This window comes from Lutra lutra, chromosome 3, assembly GCF_902655055.1.
Source record: "Lutra lutra chromosome 3, mLutLut1.2, whole genome shotgun sequence".
Classification (NCBI taxonomy): Eukaryota; Metazoa; Chordata; class Mammalia; order Carnivora; family Mustelidae; genus Lutra; species Lutra lutra.
The window spans coordinates 40,211,534-40,238,207 of NC_062280.1; the positions used below are offsets into that span (position 1 = coordinate 40,211,534).

At 40.7% G+C, this 26,674-nt stretch overlaps 1 protein-coding gene and 1 long non-coding RNA gene across 2 annotated transcripts in view; one reads left to right on the forward strand and one right to left on the reverse strand.

The window, feature by feature from the left end:
• Window positions 1–369: 369 nt before the first annotated feature.
• LOC125095211 (uncharacterized) lies at window positions 370–14,925 on the reverse strand. Its single transcript, XR_007125822.1, has 3 exons — window positions 14,493–14,925; window positions 13,456–13,559; window positions 370–655 (listed from the first exon to the last, which is right to left on the reverse strand). It is a non-coding gene; the product is annotated as an uncharacterized LOC125095211 (long non-coding RNA).
• A 123-nt stretch (window positions 14,926–15,048) lies between these two features.
• Window positions 15,049–26,674, forward strand: part of DIS3L2 (DIS3 like 3'-5' exoribonuclease 2) — a 355,877-nt gene continuing 344,251 nt past the window's right edge. The window contains exon 1 of the mRNA XM_047721343.1: window positions 15,049–15,169. The gene's annotated coding sequence lies outside the window, so the exon portion shown is untranslated. The remainder of the gene's footprint in view (window positions 15,170–26,674) is intronic.

The following is a 26,674-nucleotide window of genomic DNA, read 5'->3' on the forward strand; positions in this document are numbered from 1 at the left end:
TGTCCTCCAAGCAGGTGAAGTTTATGAATTTCTCATTCCATTGGTTTTGATATTGTGGAAAATAATTAAATGTGTCTCAGGCAAAGAACTAGGAATGGATTCATGAAATCCACAAACTTACCTCCATTGAAATGAAACAAAACCTGGGGAAGTGGTAGCCCTTTGAAAATTCACCTTAGTCTCTGAGAACTGTTAGCTAACCACAAGAGACTTCCTTCTGATATTGTCCCCATGGAAAAGAGAGCTTCTGTCCACATTTTTATTATCAGTCAATGCCTAGAAGAATTTATATTTCTGGGAAGGATAAATTCACTTGGAAGGTGGCGATATTTATTCAATAAAGAACCAACTCCTCTGAGTCTGCTGAAATTGGTTTAATACCTTCTTTCAAATCCCGTATTAAAGGTGAGCAAGAGGGGTGCCTCGATGGCTCAGTTGGTTAAGCTTTGGACTCCTGGTTTGGGCTGGGGTCATCATCTTAGGGTCGTAGGATAGAGCCTTGAGTCCAGCTCCGCGTCCAGACCTGTGTCAAGCCCCATGTCTAGCCCCACGTCCAGCATCATGTCCAGCCCCACAGTGAGGCTCCCTGCTCAGTGGTGAGTCTGCTTTTCCCTCTTCCTCAGCCTGCTGCTCCGCGTGCTTACACTCTCTCTCTCTGTCAAACAAATAAATAAAATCTTAAAAAAAAAATAAGTAACTTTAAATACACAGAGGCAATGTTCACCTGTTGGAAACAAAAGTTTTAAAACAGCTTTTTGAGATATAATGTGTACCTTAACCAATTCACCCATTTAAAATGTAGAATTCAATGGCTTTTAGCATATTCAGAATTGTGCTACCATCACCATGACCCATTTTAAAACACTTCATCACCCTGAGCCACCCCCTACCCCCAAACCATTAATCCTCATTCCCTCCATGCCCCACAAACCTAGGCAAACACAAATCTACTTTCTGGGTCTATAGATTTGCCTATTCTGGGCATTTCATATAAATGGAATTAGATAATATATGGCCTTATGTGTCTGCTTTCTTTATATAACATTTTTAAGATTCAGTCATATTGGGGCGCCTGGGTGGCTCAGTGGGTTAAGCCTCTGCCTTCGGCTGAGGTCATGATCTCAGGGTCCTGGGATTGAGCCCCGCATTGGGCTCCTTGCTCAGCGAGGAGTTGGCTTGCCTCTCTCCCCAGCTTGTGCTCTCACTCTCTGTCTCTCAAATAAACAAATAAGTAAATAAATAAATAAATCTTTAAAAAGAAAGAGTCAGTCATACTGTTGCATGTATCAGTACTTTTTTTTTTATGGCTACATGATAGCCTGCCGTATGCACCCGCCATGTTTTGTTTGCCCACTCATTGGTTGATGGACATTTGCCTTGCTTCCATTTTTTGGCATCATGTATAATGCTGCTATGGAGATATATGCACAGATTTGGGGTCAACATATGTTTTCATTCTCTTGAGTATATACCTTGGAGTGGAATTACTGGGTCATACGGTAGCCCCGTGTTTAACGTTTTGAGGAGCTGTCACGCAGTTTTTCAAACTGGCAGCAGCATCCATTCCCACCAACACAGAATGAAGTTGCTTCCTATCATTACCAGTACGTGTTTTACCTGTCTTTCTGACCATGGCCATCCTAGTGGGCATGAAGAAAGTAAGAGGTCTTTAAAGAATACAAATTATGGTGAAAGCTTAACAATCTCATGAATGATACGGGATTCTTTTTTTTAAGCAGGCAATGAAGAGATGCTCAACATCACTCATCATCAGGGAAATGCAATCAAAACTACAGTGAGATGTCACCCCACACCTGTCAGAATGGCTAGAATCAACAACATAAAAAACAAGCATTAGCAGGGCTGTGGAGAAAAAGGCACCCTTGTGCACTGTTGGTGGGAATGCACACTGATGCAGCCCCTGTGGAAAACAGTATGGAGTTTCCTCAAAGAATTAAAAATAGAACTGCCCTATGACCTAGTAATCATGCTAGTAAAGATTACGAAAACACTTAATCAAAGGGATACATGCATCCCGATGTTTATAGCAGCATTATTGACAATAGCTAAGTGATGGAAGCAGCCCAAGTGTCCATCGATTGCTGAATGGATAAAGATGTGGTGTGTATATACAATAGGGGTATTGTTCAGCCATAAGAATGAAATCTTACCATTTGCAATGACATGGATGGAACTAGAGTGTATGATGCTAAGTGAAATAAGTCAGAGAAAGACACATACCATATGATCTCATTCATATGTGGAATTTAAGAAACAAAACAAACGAACAAAGAAGAAAAGAGACAAACAAACACAAACAAAAACCAGACTCTTAACTATAGAGCACAAACTGATGGTTATCAGAGGGGAGGTAGGGAGGGAGGATGGGTGAAACAGGTGAAGGGGATTAAGAGCACACTTATCTTGGGGCGCCTGGGTGGCTCAGTGGGTTAAGCCTCTGCCTTCGGCTCAGGTCATGATCTCAGGGTCCTGGGATCGAGCCCCGCATCGGGCTCTCTGCTCAGCAGTGAGCCTGCTTCCTCCTCTCTCTGCCTGCCTCTCTGCCTACTTGTGATCTCTCTCTCTCTCTCTCTCTCTCTGTCAAATAAATAAATAAAATTAAAAAAAAAAAAAAGAATTCTTGGAGACCATCCGAGGCAGTGGGAAGCCCCAGGTTTCCATCTCCTGGCTGACCGCAGGTTGGGCCCTGTGTATGGGCTTCCTGGTCGTGGGAGGAGATGATGGAGGACTTGAAGTTGGCAGCAAAGAGAAATGGCCCGACTGGAAGGGGGAAAAGCAAGGAAAGCACAAGGCTGACCTGAGAGGGATGACTCTCAGAGCTCTTGAGGAAAGACAACATTTGGCTTCTTCACTGTAGTGTTCATAGGACCCGGGCCTCTGCCAGGTTCCTCATGTTCATTTCCTCTCAATGATGCACAAGATGAGGAAACCACTTGACCCAGTGGTGAGCCCAAGGGAGAGATGGGTTCAGGCCTCTCTGAACCACTGTCTTTGACTGCTGTCACACTGAGCATGTCAATTGCGTGAATAATGGGTGTCGGGATAGAAGAAACTGGTAACAGGAGGGGGACTGGGTGCTGCTGGACAGGAATAGGGGGCACTTTTTCACTGGCTACCCTTTGCACTAAATAAGCATATTCCTTTTCAAAATAAATACCTCACATAACAAGTTCTACTATCTCCCACACACAGTAAGAGGCCACTTTTGAAGGATCAAAAGTCAGCTTAGCTTCAGTTTTCATTTTTCTTCAAAATAAGTATTCTAAATAAATAAATATTCTAAGCCCAGCATGATGACCTGGCTGCTTGTACACTAAAAATAAATGAGCCAAAATGGGCAGGAAATTGTTTATAGCAAGAATTACAGAAAACAGTGACTATTACACTTTAATAAGAGACTTAATAAATTAGTTGGATTGAAGGCTTTGATAGAGGATTGGTTAAAGTCATGAGAAAACACTATATTTGGAAAAAGATACATTTATAGCATACAAGAGGAGTCAAAACATCACTGGTAACCATACAGATGAAGTTCAAACACAAAGCAGTATTTTCAATCACTAAAATAGTTTTTTTAAAGTATAATACCCCATTCCGACAAAGTTATAGTGAAATTGGTATACATTGCTTTAGGGTAGCATTAAACTGAAAATTACATGTATTTGGATATGTATCAATTGTCATAAAAATATTTATACTGCTTGAGTGAGGAATCTCAAGTTAGTCTATTTTGTCTATGGAAATTATCCAAAAGGGGCTTAACCAAATATACAAAAATGGTATTGCACCATTATTTAATGCTTGAACACTGAATACAATTATTGTGCATAAACTTAGTGGAATACAATACAGTCTTTTAAATTAATATATAAAAATAATTTTTCAAAGCAAAGAATTTCATATATATATATATGTATGTATATATGCAGGGATTTAGTTGCATGGATGAAAATTAAACACTATGATAAAAGATTGGATATTATGTATCTAACAATATGATGTAATTTTGGTCAAATAACTAATGGAAGATTCATACTGTTTATTCAAATTAAGGCTATAGAATATTTGTTCACATGCTGATACATATTTTCAAGCTTTTGGAGTGAAAAAGTTACAGAACAATTGTAAAGTAGATTACATTTTGATTTCAAAACTTTTAGACTTTCCAATTTCAAAACTTACTAAAAAGCTATGTAATCATGACAGTATGGCACTGGAATGAAGTTAGACTTACAGGTCAACGGGATAAAATTGAGAGCCCAGAAATAAATCCATGAACTTGTGGTCAGTTGATTTTGACAAGGGTGCCAAGAGCATTTAGGGGGAAAAAATTGTCTTTTTAACAAATGGTGCCAGAACAACAGGATAACCACATGCAAAAGAGTGAAGATTTAAATGTATAGATCAAAGACTTAAATGTAAGAGCTAAAAACATAGAGGAAAACATAGGTATACAATCTTTGTGACCTTGGATCAGGCAACAGTTTCATAGATACGTCACCTACAGCATAAACAACCAAAGAAAAATAGATAATTTGGACTTCAGAAAAGCCAAAACTTTTTTTTTTTTTTTTTTTTTTTTGCACTGGAGGACATTGTTAAAATAGTAAAAATACAACCCACACTGTAGGAGAAAATACTTGCAAATCACATACTTGATAAGGGCCTCACATCCAGAATATGTAAAGAAGTCTTTACAATTCAACCACAAAAAGGGTGACACACTTGAACAGGCATTTCTCCAAAATGATATAAAAGAGGTCAATAAGCACATGGAAAGATACTTACCATCACTAGTTATTAGGGAACTGCAAGTTAAAATTACAAGGAGATACCACTTTACTAGATGAGATTATCATTCTACTAGGATGGCTGTAATAAAAAAAAAATGGGAAATAACAAATGACGTCAAGGTTGTGGAGAAATCTGAACCCTCATCCATTGCTGGTGGGAAAGTAAAATGGTGTAGATGCCACATAACTGGGCCCATATGACCCAGCAATTCCAGGTCTATGTACATACCTCCAAAAATTGAAAACATATGCTTATGCAAAAACTTGCACTTGAATGTTCATAGTAATGTTATTCCTAATGTCCAAAAAGTGTTAACACCCCAGATGTTTATCAACTGATGAAGAGATAAACAAGATATGGATATATATACAGTGGAATATTACTTCTCCATATAAAGGAACAAAGTACTGATTCATGCTACAATATGGATGAACCTTGAAAACATGTTAAGTGAGAGAAGCCAGTCACAAGGGACCAAGCCACATTCCTCTATATGAAATGTCCAGAATAGGGAAATCTGTAACAAAAAATTGGTAGCTTCCTAGGTCTGGGAGGATGGGAGGGAAATGACAGCTAAAGGGTATGGGGTTTCTTTCTGGTATGATGAAATGCACTACATTAATTGTGGTGATTACTGGAAAACATTGTGACTATACTATAAACCACTGAACTGCATACTTTAAAATGGTGAATTAGATGTTATTTGAATTATATAGTTGACTGTTGAACAACATGGTTTGAACTATGTGGGTCCACTTATATGCAGCTTTTTTCTATAAATGTAACACTGTACATATTGTAAATGTATTTTATCATTTTCTTAATAACCTTTTTTTCCTCTAGCTTACTTTATTGTAAGAATGCCGTATATAATGCGTACAACATACAAAATAGGTGTTAACTGACTGTTTATGTCATTGGTAAGGCTTTCAATTAACAGTAGACTAATAGTAGACTATTAGCAGTAACGTTTTGGGGGAGTCAAAAGTTATATACAGACTTTCAGCTGTCTGGGGAATTAGCATCTCAATCCCTGCATTGTTCAAGGGTCAACTATATATCTCATCTTAAAAATTTCAAAAAAAGTATATTGCGAGCCAAATCCAAATGTCTATCTCTCTGTCTGTCTGTCTGTCTATCTTTGGGTGGTGTAATCAGGCATACATTTTTAGTTGCTTCCTCATAATCAAATGTTATTTCTAAGTTATTTCCAATTAACATTTGTAATTTATATAACAAATAGCATAAAAGAAAACTCTAAGATAAACATGGGTCATACTAAGTTACAATTTATAAATGCAGGGATGTAAGATAGTTACACATTCTGCAACTATGCAGCACGAGTATATAGCACCAGTCCAGAAAAACAGAATAAAATAAAAATAATTGTGCAAAAGTAGTAAAATTATGTATGAAGTAGTAAAATTATGTACGGAACTTTTTGAAACTTTTTTCAGTATTATAGTCTATATCTTTACAAGTAGGAGGGAAATAACGATATTTGCCTTACAAAATGAATTTGGTTTTTATTTATTTGATATTGAAAGTGTTAATGACAACATTATCAACTCTAGGTGCTTTTTTTTTTTTTTTTTAAAGCCTAGGTGCTTTTTAAAAAGAATTCACTGAGTCATTCTACAATAAATTTTCCATGTTTCTTCCTTGAACTTTCCCTTTCACTAATCTTTCCTTGTTGCCTGAGTTTTCTTCTTGTGTAAGTTGTATTCAAAATTATTAATTCCCTTTAATATTTAAAACTTACCAGAGTTTAACTTTGAATAATATTTCCTAATAATTAAAACTTTTTTGTGTTTTATAGTTTTTGCATTTTGTTTCTCTTATGCTCTCTTGGGTATTTTGTCGACTATCCTAATAGTCTGCAGATATTATATTAGCTAATTTCTTATCTGTTTTGCATATTAAACAGACACCCTCTTATTTTCTAATTTATTTGATTTTGTATTTATTGTTTTTTCCTTTTAAATTTGTTACCTAAATATTTAAAAAATTTAGATGTAAGGGTGCCTGGGTGTCTTAGTCAGTTGGGCGGCTGCCTTCTGCTCAGGTCGTGATCTGGGGGTCCTGGGATTGAGCCCTGCGTTGTGCTCCCTGCTCTGTGGAGAGCCTGCTTCTCCCTCTTCCTTATTCCTTCCCCCTGTTCGTGCTCTCTCTCTCTCTCTAATGAATAAATGAAATCTTAAAAAAAAAATTTAGGTGTAGATTGAATTATTTTTTTCCTTTTTCCTTCTTACTAACATAGGCAGGAGAGAAGCAAATTTCATCTGACACAGTTTTAATTGTGTAAATAGTATCTTTTTTTCTTTGTCTTTAACATAACATCCCTTTTAGGGTGTTGCTTTTTTAACCCAATTATTCTGTCACAGAGTTTTTCTTCCATTCTTTCCTGGTCATGTGCATATAGGTAGTATATTGGGTTTTTCTTCAATTTTGATATATGGAAGTCCAAGAAAGCATGTGTAAAATCTTTGTGTATCTATGTGAATATCTTTATCTTGAAAATTGCAATTAATTATCTGAGAAGGCTCAATCTGCACTTGAGAAAGCTCTCTATTTCCCAATTTTTCCTCTTTGGATCTGTTCCTCCAATCGCCTCCATCTGTAGAAGAAATGGAAGCCCCCGAGGTGCAGGGACTTGCCCATGATCTCTCAGTGAGGCTGGGGCAGAGCCTGTGTTTGGGGCCAATGAATGGAGCATTGTGGAGAGTTAAGGCCAACATGCTCCAACAGCACCCTTTCCAGGCTGGTGCCCCGTTCTGTTGAAAAGCTACAGAGCGGAGCTGCCTTAGGCGGACAGTATGGATTGTGTTCACACCCACCCCTGCAGTCTCCCTCCCTTACACTGCATCATATTGGCCTCTTGTCCTTGGGCTTCCCTTTGGCCTTGCCTGAAGAAGGGATTCTTTCCTAGGATGCTGCCTTCTCATGAAAACAGACCTCCACTGGGTCCTGCCACGGGTGTTCTGGGCATGCCCAGGTATGCCAGTATCCTGGGATGAACATAACTTAATCAGTCAAGCTGGGACCCGCTATACTTGGTTTTATGCAAGCATGATTTACCTGAGCCAGGCTCTTAAATTATTCTATCTTCCCTTTTGTTAAATGTATTTTTAAAAGAAGATTCGTAGGTGTGGATTTTGTCTTTTTTATCCAGTCTATGATGCTGTTTTTTAAATGGGAGAATTTCGTCCATTTACATGTAATATTATTATTGTTGTAATTGTGTTATTCTGTATTTTTCTCAGATATTAAAATTCTTTGTTTTCTCTTTACTTTAGGAATTCTATTGGAGGCCGTATATTTTGATTCATTTAAGGGAGATGAGATGTTCTCACAGTTTTCTGATCCACTCAGTTTCCTAGTGTTTTACTACGTTTTTCACTAACCCAACAAAAAACAGACTGGGCTCATTTCTTTATATTTGTTCTAATTAAAAACTACTTTTAAAAAGCCCTTTTCTTTCTTTCTTTCTTTTTTTTTTTTAAGATTTTATTTATTTATTTGACAGACAAAGATCACAAGTAGGCAGAGAGGCAGGCAGAGATAGAGGAGGAAGCAGGCTCCCTGCTGAGCGTGGAGCCCAATGTGGGGCTTGATCCCAGGACCCTGGGATCATGACCTGAGCTGAAGGCAGAGGCTTTAACCCACTGAGCCACCCAGGTGCCCAGCCCATTTCCTTCTTAAGAGTAGGTTCAGGGGCGCCTGGGTGGCTCAGTGGGTTAAGCCACTGCCTTCGGCTCAGGTCATGATCTCGGGGTCCTGGGATCGAGTCCCGCATCGGGCTCTCTGCTCAGCAGGAAGCCTGCTTCCCTCTCTCTCTCTCTCCCTGCCTCTCCATCTACTTGTGATCTCTCTCTGTCAAATAAATAAATAAAAAATCTTTAAAAAAAAAAAAAAAAAAAAAAAAAAGAGTAGGTTCAGGTTCTTTTTTTTTTGGTCATTCACTCACCTTCTGTAAGTCCTCTTTGGTCAAATTGTCTTGGTTTGGTTTTGGCATTCTGAGAAGTTTTATCTCCAGTTAAATATTTTCAAATGTGATGATCACATTTTACAAAAATTATACTTTATATTCTTGCTTTTCAGATGAGGGTATGTCTATCTGTGTAGATGGGTTATACGCTGCATAAGATTATTTCTCCCATATACCTTCATTGAAATTCGCTCCCCCCTTTCCCTTAATAAGTGGGTCCACAGGTGCACACACATACACAGAGATCCTAAGGAAGGTATAGACCCAAATGGCCATAATTGTGCCGAGTGAGTCTGTTTCCCTGGGTCAGTGGACTGGCTCCATGGATCCCCCTAGCCCAATTCATAGGCTGGCCTTAGCCAATCAGCTGTTTTCTCTCTAGACTTTTTTTTTTTTAATTAAAAAAAATTTTTTTTTAAGATTTTATTTATTTATTTGACAGAGAGAGCTCACAAGTAGACAGAGAGGCAGGCAGAGAGAGAGATAGGAGGGAAGCAGGTTCCCCGCTGAGCTGAAAGCCCGACGCGGATCGATCCCAGGACCCTGGGACCATGACCTGAGCTGAAGGCAGGGGCTTAACCCACTGAGCCACCCAGGTGCCCCTTCTCTCTAGACTTTTAAAGTGAAGAGACTCATTCAGCACTGGGCTCTGGAACAGGAGAAAGACTCATCTTTCATTAAAATTGTCCCTCACCCACCTCAAACACTCACATAGACGCAGAGCAGACCCAACCCTCCCCTCCAGCACATGATTCCTTGGAGGACAGTTGTTATCTGGGAAAAAAAAATTGGGGTTCTGTTAGGAAGAGAGCATGCCAAAAGTGAAGTTCGGTAGGCTGCAGCATCTGCTACAGAAGGAAGAAAGAAAGCTGTCTTTATTAGGACCATCATATACAAGATACTTAGCTGTTCTATACTCCTAAGAGTGACTATGGTTGAGGATAATTTCTTATCAAATGATAATATTAACAAACATGTATTTACTCTGTGCCAGGCACTGTTTTAAGTGCTGACTCATTTAAAATTCACATCAACCTTATGAGGTGGTACCATCATCATTCACATGCTATGGGGAGGGAAACCTCAATGGAGAGGTTGAGTAATTTGCCTAAGGTCACACAGTGAGTAACTGAAGGAGTTGGATTTGAACCCAGCAGTCTGATTCCCCTTAAGTGCTCTGACGCATTGCTGCTCTACTGGAATTGCCAGCTTCACGTGATGCTGGTATCTGGCAGGGGGCAAGGTACAGGAGAAAAGTAAAACCTTGTCCTATGAAGACCTCCCTATGCAGTGAATTCTCCAACAAGACAAAGGCGTCAACCTTCTGGGTTTAATGAGTTTAAAGGTCACTTTCTCTCTTTCTCTCTCTCTTTTTAAAAAAAGGTTTATTTATTTATTTGAGAGAGAGATCGAGCAGGGGAGGGCAGAGGGAGAGGGAGGAGAGAAGCAACTCCCCGCTGAGTGCCCAGCCTGATGTGGGGCTGGCTCTCAGGACCCTGAAATGAGGACCTGAGCTGAAATCAAGAGTCAGAGGCTTACTCCACAGAGCCACCCAGGCACCCCGTCATTCTTTCTTTTGTAAAGTGTAATAACTATTATTTGTCATTTGCAGCTGCTGAGTTTAATCTGTGATTAAAAGAGAGAGCTCAAAATTAGAAAAAAGATGGAAGATCAGGGGGAAGAGAAGATCAAAATGGGAGGATGAGAGAGTATAAAAATTAAGGCAAATTAAAAGCTAAGGATGTGGGAATCAAAACTTTGAATGAATAGCATTGTAAATGAGAAGTTTCTAAAATTCATACTTGAAGTAGCATATGTTAAACAGAAAATAAAAGAAAGAGTAAAGAACTAGAAAATAAAAAAAATAAATCTAAAAGATTAAGAATAACATGTTGATAGATCTGATAAAATAAAATGAACAGTTAGAAGTATTCAAAAAGATGAGATTTTAAATAGGAACTAGAAGGTAAAGAGAAATTAAGGTAAAGGCTAAGAGCTCTGAGGCTAAAAGTGGGAAGGATCTAGAAGGATTTATATTTATTTATTTTATTATCATTTTTCTTAAAACACTTTTTAAAAAGATTTATTTATTTATTTGTCAGAAAGAGAGAGAGAGAGAGAGAGAGAGAGAGAGAGAGAGAGAGCACAAGCAGGGGTAGCTGCATGCGAAGGGAGAAGCAGGCTCCCCACTAAGCACTGAGCCCAATGCGGGACTCTATTCCAGGACCCCGGGATCACGACCCAAGCTGAAGGCAGGCACTTGACTGACTGAGCTACCCGGGTGTCCCAAGGATTTATATTTAATTAATTTTTTATTTTTTCAGCATAACAGTATTCATTATTTTTGCACCACACCCAGTGTTCCATGCAATCCGTGCCCTCTACAATACCCACCACCTGGTGCCCCCAACCTCCCACCCCCCACCCCTTCAAAATTCTCAGATCGTTTTTCAGAGTCCATAGTCTCTCGTGGTTCACCTCCCCTTCCAAATTCCCTCAACTCCCTTCTCCTCTCCATCTCCCCTTGTCCTCCATGCTATTTGTTATGCTCCACAAATAAGTGAAACCATATGATAATTGACTCTCTCTGCTTGACTTATTTCACTCAGCATAATCTCTTCCAGTCCCGTCCATGTTGCTAAGGATTTATATTTAAAAAGCTAAGAGAAAAATAATACCCATAGAGTGAAAAAAAATGTATTTTTTTAAAGCTACGTTTAAAGTGAGACAAGAACAAAAACAGACTCTAATCAGACAAGGACTACAAGTGGGAAATAGTGGTCTGGGTGGGGCTAATTGCTGGAATTGAGGAGGCCAAGATCAATTGATATGGAGAGGATGAGACATATTTTCTGCTCACCCGTAACACTCAGCCCACAGCACTATCAGCCTGCACACGCAAAGACGAGGCTCAGGGCACTTGACTCCATCCCACAGCTGACTGAGTCCTTCCAAAGTCATACCCCTAGGTCAGCAATTACTCCTTCACTTTGGTTCTTGGCATATGTTCAACTTTATCTTAGTTTTTTCTTCAATATATTTCATAATCCTTTTGTTAGCTTTTCCTTCCTTCAAGGTGAAATCAAGCATGTTGTTGAGTATATTTATTCCATCATATTTCCTTGAAGTTCTTGTGGTATTTGGTTATTATACTGTTTGTTTACACACACACACACACACACACACACACACACAGCTTCATTTTGCTCCTTTCAGTGTAATTACTGGTAGTGGGATTGGGTGAGGGGAATGAGACAACCTACAGGACTTGTTCTTGGACTGGGCTGTAAGGGTGAGGGTATGGTTGGGGGGGTAGTGGAGGAGTCACGGATGGCTCCTAGGTGTCTGGATTTCTGCCTCTGTGACTGGGTAATGTTAGTGTAGGAGAAGACCAAGTTGGGGGTGGTAGTGGTCAGCAATCAGGGTCATCTGGACCTGGAAAACTCTGGGGCATTTTAGCTGTCTATAATCCTTAAACTCCCAGGAAGTCTTGAATTTCACAATAGACACAATCTCTCTCAATGCCAAAATGGAATTCTGCTGGAGGTAGCAGATGGCTCACTGTATATACCAACAGGGCATGGTAACCCTGGTCCTCTGTTTATAGTCTGGGCATTCTTCAAAGCATTTTGCCTCATTAATTGGCTATCCATTATCCAGAGACCAAAGTCAGACAAAGCTCATCACCTGGAACCCTTCATGCTCACACCATCCTGGAAGTACAGAGTTCACCCACAACTCCCTGCAGTTCTCTAAAAATATGCCCTTCACAGCAATGATAAGTTTCCATCTCTTGAGGCACCATTGAAATCTCTTGGAACCCCAGCCAAGTTTAGCCTAATGAATCACCTTGGCCCTTCAAAAGAACACAGTTCTTTAGAATTGAAGCTCTATTCAAGGCTGCCAGGAGAATGTGGGATAGACTTTATCTATTGTACTTTATGGATTTGGGGCTTCTTTTTGTCTATATTACAAGTTGACTTCATCCCTTCTGTTCACAGAACACTTGATTTAGCTTCCTTTTATCAAACTGTATCCATTTCCTGGTCCTGCCTTGCTTATGTTACACCTAAAGCTCCCTTGGCTGATATTTTGGGTGTTCTAACTTTTCAGCCACACATTTTGAATTTCTTGGTTTACTCTCACAGATGGCTGGTCACATCCATTGTGGATAAATTTAGTCTCTTAGAGAGGAATATGCCTCTTCTAAGTGAGCTTGTTATAATACTTGATATAATGGGAATGTACTGGTTTTCTGGACTGGAGGTATGCTTGGGGCAAACTTTTCACCCCACGTCACTCTACAGTGTGTTGTGGTTTTCCTCTGACCCCCATGAGGAAGCCCAGAGGTCACTCTACTCAGATGATGTAGGTACATGTCCATCCAACCCTGCCGCCTTCACACTGGCTGACACCACACTTTCTGTCAGCTGTCCCCAAATGGGATCTGCCTGCTGAACTTATGTACAGTAATTGTCCTTGCTTTGCTTATCTATTCCTGCTTCTAATATTTTTGGTTTCCTTGGCTTCATCTCCCATTTCTGGCTCTGAAACTCCAGCTTTTATGTTATTAATCCTCTGTTCTTTTCCTTTTCTGGGTCTTCCCATCCCTGGCTCCATCGAGGCCTCTCCCACCCATTGAATCACTGTACCTTTGCCATCCTCTGCCTCCTGCTCCTGGTCGTCTTCTTCCTTCTCAGCTACAGTTTGAATAGACAAGTTTTGCCTACGTCACAGTTTCGAGGAGGATTCTGACCTGTGTGAACATTAAAAACCAAAAGCTCAGGGCGCCTGGGTGGCTCAGTTTGTTAAGCTTCCCACACTTGATTTTGGCTGAGGTCATGATCTCAGGGTCCTGGGATGAAGCCCCATGTCAGACACCATGTTCAGTGGGTGGTGCATGTATCTGCTTGAGGATTTTCTCTTACTCTCCCTCCACCCCTTCCTGGCTCTTCTCCCTCTATCCCTGCTCCCCACAACGCACACTCTCTTTAAAATAAAGAAATCTTTATTTTATTATGTTTAAAAGATTTTATTTATTTGTCAGAGAGACAGAACACAAGCAGGGATAGTGGTAGGCAGAGGGATAATCAGGCTCCCCTCTGAGCAGAGAGCCCAACAAGGGGCTCAATCCCAGGACTCTGGGATCTTGACCTCAGCCAAAGGCAGATGCTTAGAGGCACAATGCTTAGTGGATGTGACAGCTGTCCCTAAAATAAAGAAATCTTTACAAAAAAAAAAAAAAAAAAGGAATTAGTAGAGGAATCCTGAAATTTACAAATATTTTCAAAAACATTAAGGCATTCAGGAACAATTTAATGTATCTCTTTTCCTTGTTTGAATATGGAGGATATGGTGGTGGACCCCTTCACTCCACAGATTCAAGCCACTGTCCACTCTGATAACATATTTCTGAATTTTGATTTTTTATCAAAATTTGATTCACCACTAGGCACTTGATGGCCATATCATGGCACTGGCGACCTCGTCCTTACTGGAATTCTTTCCTCTCCTGCTGTCTTTTCAGCAGTCCTTCAACCGAACATTCTGACTGCTCTTTGGAGGTTCCTTTTCCTTGTTCACACCTACAATGTTGATGTTTTCTTAGGCTCCATCCTTCTCTACACACTTCCCTGGGCAGGCCACACCGACCTTTCAGCGGGTTTCACAGCCGAGCCTACTTTCTCACCTGAAACATTCCTTCTCACCCTTCTACTTGCTTGAAGTCTCCACCCGCAGCTTTCCCCTCACCCGCGTCTGGGTAGGCCCCACGGCCTTTGCTTAGCCCACCCTGCTTAGCCCACCCGGGGAAGCAGCACCCGTCTGCCTGCCCTCCCATCAGTCTGTGTATTTCTGAGGGCAGGAACCACGCCTCAATCGCCCCTCTCCGCCTCTCTAGGGCCAGCCCTGCCCCGAGACTTCTGCAGGTGTCCCAAACCGAGTGTCTAGTAAATGAAAGGAGTAAAACCCCGTCCTGCGAAAGCACCGGCGTGGCTACAACAGGGGGACTAGAAGCCGGGCGAGAGCCCGGGCTGGGCGGGCTCCGGAGCGGGCGGCTGAGGCGGCCGGGGTCGGGCAGGAATGCTTCTTAGAAGTGGCCTCGTTGGAGCCACTGGCTACAGCCCATCGCCCCCGCGAGGCGAGGCGGGAGAAGTCGCGCTGGCCCTTCGCCAGCCCCCGCCAGCCGCTTCACACCCCGACAACCGAACGACCGCAGACCCCCGCCTCCGCGGCGCTCTGGCTGCGCGCGGCGCTCTTGGCCCCGTCCGGCCACCGTTGCTCTCTATCCCGCCGCGCCCCGACCCGGAAGAGCATTCTCCTTAGCAACTGCGGGATCGCCGCGGCGCCAGCCTCCGGGGAGCAACGGTGAGGCCTCCCCGCCCCCGTCCCGCGCGCCTCACCTCGACCCCTTCCCTGGACCCGCCCCGGGTCTGGCCTGCGGGCTCTCCTATACGTCCTTAGCGGGGCACGTGCGGCAGCGGCCCGGGGCGAGCGCCCTCCTTCTCCGGCGTGGTTGCCCTGCTCCGGCGTCGCCCCTGCCACCACAAGCCCCCAGCTCTCGGCCGACCCGGCCTGCCAGACTCGGCTCCTCGCGCCCGGCCCCGCCGGCCCTCCCTTGCAGCCTCCTTCGGGGCGCGGATAGGAAAACCAGAATTAAATAGAGCCTGTTGCTGTAGAGAGGATGATTCCAGAGGCTCAGGTCACCTGTGGGCGCGTTGTCCTGGGTCCTGATACAGATGTTTGGGACTAGCAGGGATGGAGCGTTTAAGGAGCCTTGAACGGCAGCCACTTAACTAGAATGCTTGATATTTGCCTGCTGCGTTGGGCTTTCCTAAGTGATGTATTTTATCTGCTTTTTTGATCGTGGAGACTCATGTAATTGGACATTTTAAACTGATCCTTTTCCGGAGATTATGTTCCCTGGTTTTTAGGGATGTGCCGTTAGTATTAAATGTAGCTTAGATTTTGTGTCTTCCAGTTCTCTACAGAAGGAACTCTGCCTGGAACTGATTAAGTTTGGGGACGATGTCAAGTGAAATTTGCTACGTTGAAGAAAGTAGGGGCAGGTGTTGTTACTATCTCTGACTTAATCTGAAAAGACACATGACATTGAAAACCTCGCTTGATTGAGTTTGTAGGTGTGGTACTAAGAAAACTCTAAACCTTGTTTGAACATTGTTGGATAACGACTTTATATTTAATCCAATAATGGAGCTAAAACTGAGGCATATGAAAAACTTTCAGGAATGACCTTTGCAGGAGGTCCATTTATTCAATAAATCCATTATTCAACGCAGTATAATTTCATATCACTTCAGTAAGTATTTAATAAGCACCCAGAGTGTTAGACTATGTGAAAAGATATAAAATAAGAGTGTCTAGATTAAATTATTGGGAAAACTATAAAGTAGCGTTGTTTAATTGCAAAATCAGAGGGAGGAGAGATGACTGTGGGCTGGAGTTTTCTGTGTTATGGTTATGGATTATATCTCTAAAGTATAAATACAGTTTATATTGGTATTGGAGGGGACAGGGAATCCTAAATAGTTCCTTATGTTCTTAAGGGTTTGGGGAAATAGTTCAAAGTGACATTTTGTAGTTTCTGCTTAAAGCTCTATGGTTACTTGATTGCAGTATCCATTTCTTTCACTCTTAGTACACATCTGGCATTTTTCCTTTTTGAGATCTAAATGAATATGGCTTATATATAGTAGGGGGCTTTGCCACTTAAGAGATTCATTCCTTTGCCTCTGTAATGGTCTTTTATATGAGTCATCACAGTTTTGAGTAGAGTTAGTTACTGGGTCATATATACTTAAGAGTCTTGTGAAATGTTGCTCTTTATTCATTTGACGGGTATTTCCAGAGGTTTCCTTATTTAGCAGGCATTGTAGCAAGAAATACCAAAACGAGTTGCCCAGCAAGTAGTTTTATCTACCGTGTGTTTGTGTATTTTTGTATTTTACTTAACAGCCTTTGATGCTCAGTGTTTGCCTAGGGACATAGAAGGGCCAGAGAAGTGTATTTTGTTATTTTTCTTAAGAGTTGAATAGGGGTTTTAGGCTTAATTGCTTTGGACATCCTCTAAAGATTCATTAAAGAATCCTCTTAAGATGTTTCATTGCCTTCTTATGGGTTTGTTGCCCATTTATTCACTTGTTCAACAAATATTTGAGTGCTTATTGGGTACACTGTGTTGGGCCTTGGGAATGGGGGCAGTGAATGCATCTCTGGCCCCTGTCTTCAGATGATACCAAATAATCACATGAACGTAAAACTACAACAGTGATACCATTTGATTTTGGGGAGTCCCTGGAAAGACATTTGAACTAAGATCTGAAGGTTGCATAGGAAAAGGAAGAGTGTTCCAGTGAGAGCAAACAGCAAGGGCAAAGGTGATGGGGTTCATGGGAAGGATTGGGGACTTAGGGTACAGCTATATGTACAGAACAGGAAGAGTGTTGAAGAATCTGGTGGGAAAGGGGGCTGGAGAGGTGTACTGGGCCTTGTAAGCAGGTTGAGGAGTTTTTCTTTATTTTTGGAGTAAAGAGAAGCCTCTGTGCAGTTTTACTTAGATACTTAGGATGGATTGCAAATGCAGAGGACACAGATTGTGCTTAGTCTGCTTTGTATTTCTGCCATTGCTTAGTATTTGTATTGTCGTCTTCCTTATTTCCTTATATGTGCTCCCTCAGCTCTATTGTAGTTAGAAAAGCTTCCATGTCGTACCAGCGAGATGTGTCCACTTTTCTTTTTTTTTCTTTTAAATTGGGACAAAAGGAATTTTAGGGATTAGTATCAGACGGTAGAAGTTAGTTGATTTGAAATATTTTTATATCAGTATGACTGCTGGGCACTAACTTCTGTGACTTTTTTTCTTTTTTTAGGATTTGTTTTATTTGAAAGAGAGAGTGCACCTGGTGGGAAGGAGGGTTAGAGGGGAAGGGAGGGAGAATCTTAAGTAGACTTGGCTGAGTGCAGAGCTAGAGGTGGGGCTCCGTCTCAGGACTCAGAGATCATGAACTTAGCTGAAACCAAGAGCTGGGCGTTTAACCAGCTATGCCACCGAGGTCTCCCTGTGATTGTTTCTTTTTAATTGTAGTAATAAAAACACATGATACAAAAGTTACCCTCTTAACCATTTTTAAGTGTTCAGTTCAGTGATGTTAACCATATTTACACTAGGACTTTTTTATCTTGCGAAACTAAAACTCTGGACCCATTGAACAACTCCCTGTTTCTGTCCCCTCCCCTACCCCCCTGCCCTGCCAGATTCTGGTGCATTTGAGTTTTCTTTTTCTTTTTTTAAAGATTTTATTTATTTATTTGACAGAGCTCACAAGCAGGCAGAGAGGCAGGCAGAGAGAGAGGCGGAAGCAGGCTCCCTGCTGAGCTGAGAGCCTGATGCGGGGCTCCATCCCAGGACCCTGAGATCATGACCCGAGCTGAAGGCAGAGGCCCAACCTACTGAGCCACCCAGGCGCCTGGTGCATTTGAGTTTTATTGCTGTAAATGTTTTTTAAGAATCATATTTGTGTCACATTCTGTAGTACTCATCTCAGAATGCCTTCAGACCATTTGATTTTGGGTATTGGGCTGGAAAGGATTTTGAGATGGCTTAATATTTTTAAGTACAAAAAAGTAGAACAGAGCATTTTCTCAGGTGGGGGAGGTATGTAAACTTTTATTTATTTATTTATTTTTTAAAAAGCCTTTGTTTTTATTTATTTGACAGAGACCACAAGTAGGCAGAGAGGCAGGCAGAGAGAGAGGAGGAAGCAGGCTGCCCACTGAGCAGAGAGCCCTACTCGGGGCTCGATCCCAAGACCCTGGGATCATGACCTGAGCCGAAGGCAGAGGCTTTAACCCACTGAGCCACCCAGGCCCCCCAATTTGTAAACTTTTATTTGCAGTTTCCCAGTTTATCCTGGGCTTGGGATTCCTGTAGTGTTGCCGAACTAACCTTATAGAATCTAGTTTTTAGAATGTCCTTTGAACCTTCAGAAATTTTTTTTGTTTTATATGGGGAGTTGCTATGGGAAGTAAAGTTCATTTTCATTCAAATACTACTGAGCACATGCACAAGTCAGACTGTGAGTGGGCCTGGAATGGTTCCATAGATCCCTCTGAGGTCCTGCCATCTCTGCCATTACTGTCGATGTAAGGGAGACAGCCAGAGTTGTTCTTGTCTTTATTGACTGGAGGATGGTGGAGCTGATGAGATGCTCCTTTGTGTCACATTATGGGACAGAGAAGGATTTGACAAGGATTTTTTAGATAGCATTTTATTTGGAGCCATAGCAGGAACTTGATGCCCCACAGTTGTAATTATGCAATTAACTCTCACATTGAGGCTGGAAGTAGTCAGGTTTAGTCAACTGTTAGTCCAGAGAAACTTATTTTTCTAGTTTCTTTTTTATTGTGGTAAAATTTATCATCTTAACCATTTTTTAAAAAAGATTTTATTTATTTATTTGACAGATAGAGATCACACTTAGGCAGAGGGGCAGGCAGGGGGCGGGGGGAAGCATGGGATCATGACCTGAGCCGAAGGCAGAGGCTTTAACCCACTGAGCCACCCAGGCGCCCCTCCATCTTAACCATTTTTAAGTGTATGGTTCAGTGGTATTAAATACTTTCATAATGTGCAGACATCACTACCGTCCATCTCCTTTACTATTTTCCTTTTTTTTTTTTTTTAAAGATTTTATTTGACAGAGAGAGAGAGCAAGAGAGCACAAGTTGGGGGAGCTGCAGAGGGAAAGGGAGAAGCAGGCTCCCTGCTGAGCAGGGAGTCTGATGCAGGGCTTGACCCCAGGACCCTGGGATCATGACCTGAACCAAAGGCAGGTGCTTAATTGACTGAGCCACCCAGGCACCCAACAATCCACTACTTTTAATTCCTTTCTTACATCCTAATACAGCTACCTCTGAGATGCATTAATGTCAGCAGATAAGAGACAGTATTTACACTGGCAGGGAAGGCCTTTAATGGACACAAAGTACAGTGAAAATGTCACTGATGACACCTGGGGCTGCTAAGGGCTGATGGAGGTACCTTGCCTTAGAAAATGCCTTCTAATTAGAAAGTAAGGAAGAGAATGGGGTTTATTATTTGTGGAGCACTCTCCCCTCCTCTGTGTCAAATAATTATGTCAAATAAATGTCATTTAATAGCAGTTGTTGTCCAATGAGAAAGACAGTTTGACTCTTGTACTGATAAGAGAATTAAGGCTCAGGGAGTACGTGTTAGGACCAAAGTATACACCCAGGTCTGTTTGATTCCAGAGCCCATATTCCTTCCCCAGCACTGCGTCATGCTACTTCTCTATATCAGGTTCTGACATCAGCATAAATGCTGAGCATGAGGATATCAACATAAATCCTATAGGGACTATAAAGAAAAGGGCAAGTAATGAAGTAGGCTGATATAGTAGGAAGTTTAAAAAAATCTTTAAAATGAAGGAAAATATTATTGGTGTATCTGGTAGCCTGGAGAGCTTGGGTACCCCAACCAGGGGGAGGCAGAAAATCCTATGATGCTAACTGAGGAGCTCTGCTCTTTAGGTTCCCTTACTGAAACTGGATTGTTTCTAACTCTGATTAGGCTTTGATGAGGCAGAGAGGTAGTAGTGATTGTCTAGGTGCTGAGGATTCAGAGAAAGTCCCCAGACATTTCTCTTTAACTTCTCATTCAGAGAGCCTTTCTCCACATGGGAAACAGTTGCTTCTGTCTATTTGTCGTGGTCAGCTTTGGTCTGGTCTGTTTTAAAGGATTGAGTATGAAACTCTAACAACAGTTATGATACCAGGGAGGAGATGGTAGTGCATTGTTATTATTATTATTTTTTAATTTTTTAATTTTTTATTTATTTCTTTGACAGAGACAGATCACAAGTAGGCAGAGAGGCAGGCAGAGAGAGGAGGAAGCAGGCTCCCCGCTTAGCAGAGAGCCCGTTGCGGGACTCGATCCCAGAACCCTGAGATCATGACCTGAGCCAAAGGCAGAGGCTTTAACCCACTGAGCCACCCAGGCGCCCAGTGCATTGTTATTTTTGTTTTATCCTACATAAAATAAGAGCAACAGTTGACATGGTTTGTTACTCTTTTTAGTTATTTTAAGTTTTTTATTTTTTATTTTTTTTTAAAGATTTTATTTGTCAGAGAGAGTGAGCACAGGCAGACAGAGTGGCAGGCAGAGGCAGAGGGAGAAGCAGGCTCTCTGCTGAGCAAGGAGCCTGATGTGGGACTCGATCCCAGGGTGCTGGGATCATGACCTGAGCTGAAGGCAGCTGCTTAACCAACTGAGCCACCCAGGCGTCCCTATTTTAAGTTTTTTAAATGAGAAAATATTTGAGTTGTTCAGAGCTCTTCAGAGCTCCAGTAAAACATTTGTTTTCTTTATGATTTACTGAATTTGGTCCTTTAAATCACTCTTAATGGTTTGGAAGTAAGGATGCCCTCTGGATTTTATGACTAAAATGCATGGTATTAACAGGGTAATTTTACAGGAGTGAATTAGGGCTCAATATGTATTTGGAGGATTATTAATTACTGGTCAAGACTATATTTTTTAAAAAAGCTGATGTACTAAGGAATAGTTAACATATATGAGCTGTATGAATTTAAGGTGTACAGTTAAGTTAAAAAAATTTTTTTAAGCTTTTTATGTATACTCTACACATACCATGGGACTTGAACTCATAACCCTGTGATCAAGTGTTCCATGTTCCATTGACTGAGACCCGGTTTGTTAAGTTTTGCCATGTGTATGTATTCATCATCACAAACAAGACTGTGAATATATCCATCACCCCTAAAGCTTTCCTCATATCCCTGGCTCCTTGGCCCCCATCCCAGATAACCACTGATCTCTCTGTCACTATATGTTAATTTTCACTTCCTAAAATTTTATGTAAATGAAATCATACAGCATGTAGTTATGCTTCTTTGACTCAGCATAAGTATTTTGAGATTCATTTGTGTTTTTTAGTGCATCAGTATTTGATTCCTCTTCAGTGCTAGTAGTATTCCTTTGTATGGGTGTTCCACAGTTTACTAAATCGTTCACTTACTGATGGACATATTGGTTGTTTCCAGTTTTTAACTGGTAACAAAGAAAGCTGCTATGAAAATTTGTGTACAAGTCTTTGTGCGGATGTATACTTTCATTTCTCTTTATATGGTATGCTTAACTTTGAAAGAAACTGTCAGAGTTTTCCAAATACTATTTAGCATTCCCACCAACAGTGTATAAAAGGTCCAGTTTTTCCACATCCTTGTCAACACTTGTTACGGTCAGTCTTTTTCACTTCAGACATTCTAATAGATGTGTAGTGATGTGGTGGTCTTGATTTGTCTATCTCTAATGACTTGTGATGCTGGGTATCTTTTCGTGAACCTATTTGCTTTCCATATAGCGTCTTTGGTGAAGTGGCTAAATTTTTTGTCCATATTTAATTGGGTTCTGTGTTTTTTTTTATTACTGAGTTTTAGAAGTTCTTTATAAATTCTGGATGTTAAGTTCTTTTTCAGCCATAGGATTTGCAGATACTTTTCCTGGTTTCTTTATTCCCTTACTAGTGACTATTGAAGAGCAAAAGCTTTTAATTTTGATAAAGTCCAAATTATAATTTTTTCTTTTATTGATTTTTTTTCTTTACCTAAGAAATCTTTTCTTAGTTAATATCACTGATATATTCTCTGTTCTAGGAGTTTTTGTTTTAGGTTTTAGATTTAGATCTATGATCCACTTTGAGTTATTTTTAGGTATAGTAAAAGTGTGGCTTAAGGTCAGTTTTTCACATCTAGAATCCAATTGTTCTAGAATCCAATCGTTCTAGAATCATTTGTTGAAAAGACTATTTCCTTACTAAATTGCTTTCTGCATAGGTTGAAAATCTCCTTTTTAATATGCTCTGTTTCTGGACTCTCTTCTGTTTCACTGATCTATTTGGCTTGATCCCAATACTACATTGATTTGATGATTATAGTTTTATAATAGGGCTTGAAGTGGGGTGGGTCCTTCAGCTTTGCTCTTCTTTTTTCAGATTTTGACTCTTTGAGGTCTTTTTCATTTCTAAATTAATTTTAGAATCAGCTCATCAGCTTTTCCAAAAAGTCTGCTTGAGAGTTTGAGATTGTAATATATCTATAGATCAGTTTGAGGAGAATTACCGCCTTTTAAAAAAAAATTAATTAATTAATTAATTAATTAATTTTAGAGATAGAGAGCTCGCTCATGCAAGCAGGGGAAGGGGCAGAGGGAGAGAATATCCAAGCAGACTCCTGCGGATTTCGGGTTGGGTGTTGGGCTGGATGTAGGGCTTGATTCCCATGAGAATCCAGGACCTTGAGACCAGGACCCATGAGATCAGGACCTGAGCCAAAACCAAGAGTTAGACACTTAACCGACTGAGTCGCCCAGGTGCCCTGAGGTTTTTCAGGTTCTAATGGGGGTGAAGCATTTGAGGAGAGAAGAGTGTATTGCAGTGTGTGGGTTTGGGAGATTTGGGCATGTGTTTAGCTGAATTGGGTTTGAATATGGAAAGCAGATAGATGACTAGGGAGGTTGGACTGAATTGTGGAGTATTTTTGATGTCTGGCTTTCACACCACGTTTTAACATATCTTGTCTCCAGCTGCTGCATGCCTCTGACACAGCGATGGTGCCTTTTAAAATGTCTTTTCATTACTTGATACAGTCTTATGTTTAATTCACAGGTTTATTGATTGATTAATAACATTTTCTTACTATAGTACCCTTGGTGCTACTTTATTACTATTTGTGATTGCATTGTTTATTGTATAAGAAGTCTTAAATCTTGTGTTCATAAAATTCCTTCCAAAGAAGTCAGCATACTTATGCTAATTCATTTACTGATTGTCTCAGCAGTCAGCTTAGCATACGCAGAGTATCCTACTTCCTCAGGCATCCAGAATCTTGCTTCAACTTAAGGGTCATTGTGTAATCTTGTACTGTTCTAATGAAAGGAGTGCTCAGATGATAGTGTTGTGGGCAGAGCCCAGGCCTGGTTCTCTGGGACATTTTTACTTCTGGCTGGCGGGGAGGAGTACATGTGTTACTGTCCTTGAACTCACAACTGCCCACTACATGCAGAGTTGGCTCTGACACCACAAGTGCTCAACGAGACTCACATCTTTGTATCTCACTCGAGAGTTCAAGTTTCAACCAGGGTTTCATTGAATTTCAATCAACTAAAAACTAATGAACGGAAAAATGTCTTACTGTTCAAATTGCATCATTCTTGCTGCAGTACTTTTAATTTTCTTATGCAGACTTTTTTACTCTGGAGTTCTGGCAAGTGCCCTTTCTGCTGGAGCTCCCCAAAGGCATTGCTAGTGTCTCAGGGAGTTTGATGGAAGAGTGCATTGCCCTTCGCTGTAAACTCTCCCTGCACCCATGCATCTTCTTGCTAATGCAACTTCAGGAGAAAAGATGAAAAGCAAAGATTTTGCTAACTCCTAAAAGGTGTCTACTCAGAAGGAGATGACAGAACCAAGCAGATTTTCAGTGGCAAACATTGAATCTAGAATTAAAAGACTATGTATGTCTGTACATGCAGTCTGTATAGTGTATCTGGTTTTACTGTTTCGGAGTAGACACACAATGTGACATTAGTTTCAAGTGTACAACGTAATGATCCAATTTCTCTATATGTTGTGCTGTGCTCCCCACAAGTGTAGCTACCATCTGTCACCGTACAAAGCTGTTACAAGATCATTGGCTATATGCTGTGCTTTTTCAATTCCACACTGTTTGTTTCTAAATTATGGTCTTTTATTAAATACTGAGAAGTTATAAAATAAGTGAAAAATAAGTATAAGATACACAGAATAATAGGATGATGCGTATCCATATAACAACCATCCAGTGTAGGAAGAAAGTTGTCATTGCTGTTGAAGATCTGTGTTCTTGTTTGTAATCCCACCTCTTCTTTTCCCTTTCACAGGTAACCTGAGTTTTGTATTTTCCTTATACTTGAACCACATCCTTTGTATCCTTAAACTGGTATTTAATTTTGCATGTTTTTGAAATTTGTAAAATGGAATCACACTGCAGATATTTTTTAGTGATTTGCTTCTCCCTGGAACATTATGCTTTAGTCACTTTTTTTTTAAGGATTTTATTTATTTGACAGAGAGAGACACAGCAAAAGAGGGAACACAAGCAGGGGGAGAGAGAGAGAGAGAGAGAGACAGAAGCAGGCTTCCTGCTGAGTAGGGAGCCAGATGCAGAGCTCAATCCCAGGATCATGACCTGAGCCAAAGGCAGATACTTAATGACTGAGCCACGCACGTGCCCCTGCTTTGGTCACATTTTGCCAATAATGAATCCTGGCCTGTTTGTACTTAGGTACATAAATTTATTTCTTAACAATTTTCCTCACTGTTCTCATAAAGAATAAGATTCATATATTTATGCCTTTTAGAAATAAAAAAAAGACAATGCTTTCTGACTGGATACAAATAAACTAGTTTCCTTTAAGGCCTTCTATCTCCATGTACTCCAGAGCCCATCTCTCAGGGCCATACATTAATGAGTGGGCAGAAGTCCTTGAAGTGGCTCATTTTTGCTATCTTTTCCCTTCTGCTTTGCTTTGGGCAGTCTGGACACTCCTCATTCCTTAAATAGGTATGGTTTCGGGGTTCTTTTATCCTGACTGCACATAAGAATAATACCACACCTACCAAAGACTGGCCAATTAAATTTCAGTGTTTCTTTTTGTGACTGTTCCTATCTTTTGCCTGTTCTTTTTGTTTGTTTAACTTTGTTTTAATTGGGTTGCTTCTTTCATATTGATTTATTGGTCTTAACATCTTGACATAGTCTGTATATAAATCCTTGCTAAGTTTAAAATAATAAATTCTTTTTATTTTAAGATTTATTTATTTGAGAGAAACAGAGAGAGAGAGAGATCTAGAGCATAGAGAGAGAGGGAGAGGGAGAAGCAGACTCCCCGCAGAGCAGAGAGCCTGAGGCAGGGCTCCATCCCAGGACCCTGAGATCATGACCTGAACTGAAGGCAGACCCTTAACCAACTGAACCACCCAGGCGCCCCTAACTCCTTGAATTGTTATATGTTGCAGATATTTTCTTTGTTGTTTTGTCTTTATTTATGACTTCTTTTGATATACAGAGGTTTTTAATTTTTAAAAGATTTTATTTATTTATTTGACAGATAGAGATCACAAGTAGGCAAAGAGGTAGGCAGAGAGAGAGGAGGAAGCAGGCTCCCTGCTGAGCAGAGAGCCCGATGTGGGGCTCGATCCCAGGACCATGAGATCATGACCTGAGCCAAAAGCAGAGGCTTTAACCCACTGAGCCACCCAGGCACCATGAGGTTTTTAATTAAAACTTGAGTCTTTTTATCTATGGTTTCTGGTTTTTTTTTTTTTTTTTTAAACTAAGAAGACTTTTTTATTTTAAAGATTTATTTATTTATTTATTTGACAGAGATCACAAGTAGGCAGAGAGGCAGGCAGAGAGACAGAGGGAAGCAGGCTCTCTGCTTGGCAGGGGCCCGATCCCCCGACCCTGGGATCATGACCTGAGCCGAACGAAGGCAGAGGCTTAACCCACTGAGCCACCCAGGCGCTCCTAAGAAGACTTTCTTTACCCATTTATTTTAAGCAATTTTCCCCAATATTTTCTCTTAATATATTTATAATTTTACTTCTAACATTTAGCACTTTAAGTGTACTACAGTCTTATTTTTTATGTATAGTAGTAAGGATCTATTTTTCTCTAAATAGCTAGTTGTCTCATTATCTTGATTGATTTATTGATTGAAGTGAATAGAACCTTAAGATTTTATTGTCTTCATGATAAAACAAAATAGGAAGCTTA